This window comes from Canariomyces notabilis (assembly GCF_033297395.1).
Source record: "Canariomyces notabilis strain CBS 508.74 unplaced genomic scaffold N656scaffold_9, whole genome shotgun sequence".
Classification (NCBI taxonomy): Eukaryota; Fungi; Ascomycota; class Sordariomycetes; order Sordariales; family Chaetomiaceae; genus Canariomyces; species Canariomyces notabilis.
In genome coordinates, this window is record NW_027041831.1 from 327,526 (window position 1) to 328,541 (window position 1,016).

The following is a 1,016-nucleotide window of genomic DNA, read 5'->3' on the forward strand; positions in this document are numbered from 1 at the left end:
GTACTTGCATAACGAGTTGCGCAGCATAACGAGTTGCGCACTTTTCTTGCACCTGCATTGCTTTGTATAAGTCAATTCAACCACAATACCTCTAAGTAATTGAAACTACTCAGACTCGCTTTCATCAGACGTCCTTGCAACTACCTGACAAGTTTGTGCATTATGGCCGGGCTTCTTGCAGTTGCTACAGAGCCGAACGTGTGGCGTAGCCGCAGTACTACAACCACTACTCCCAGACGTTTCCTTACAATCCTGACCACCAAGTCCCTGTTCGGCCATTAAAACTGTCGCCTCTTGTAGACTAAGTGATCCACCATCTTGCAAACGTGTTTTTTTGGTCCTACGTCGCTTGCTTTGCCGCTCATTTGCCCTACGGAGCTCCTTGGTCTCAGCTCGGAGCAACACCAGCTCATGCGCTAACATCGAGATGCTCTTTGCTTGCAAGTCGATAATGTCGAAAATGTGAATGGGAGAGCTACCTTGATGGTTTTCAATCTTCCGCTTGAGTGTGCTAGAGCTTAGGATGCTTCCTGCGCGTTGGAGGGTGTCTTGGGCACCCAAGATGTAGCTGTTCCAGGACGCGAGCTCGGAGGAGATGGGGTGTTGGGCTTAGGGTCGAGGCGAGAAACTACAGATTCGGGGTCGAAAGGGACGAGGCCAGCTGCTCTAAAGCCCGCCTGTATATTGTTCGCTGTGATTGAGGCATGGAATGCCTCAACAAATGCGTCAAAGAAGTCTTCCTTCGAGATATGAGTGATTCGCATCCGCATCATCTTCTCGATTTGCTTGCCATACGCGGCCTTAAGCGGGCTGAAACATCCTATATCGAGAGGCTGAAGGAAGTGAGATGAATGGGGAGGCATGCAGAGTGTAACAATGTTGTTGGCCTTGCAGAAATCCTCAAAGTCAACCGAGTAATGGCTTTCGTGGCCGTCAAGGATAAGTAGCCGATAGACCCCTCTTGTACGACGCTTGGTAGAATGATCAAAATAGTTTAACCAATCTAGACCAATCTC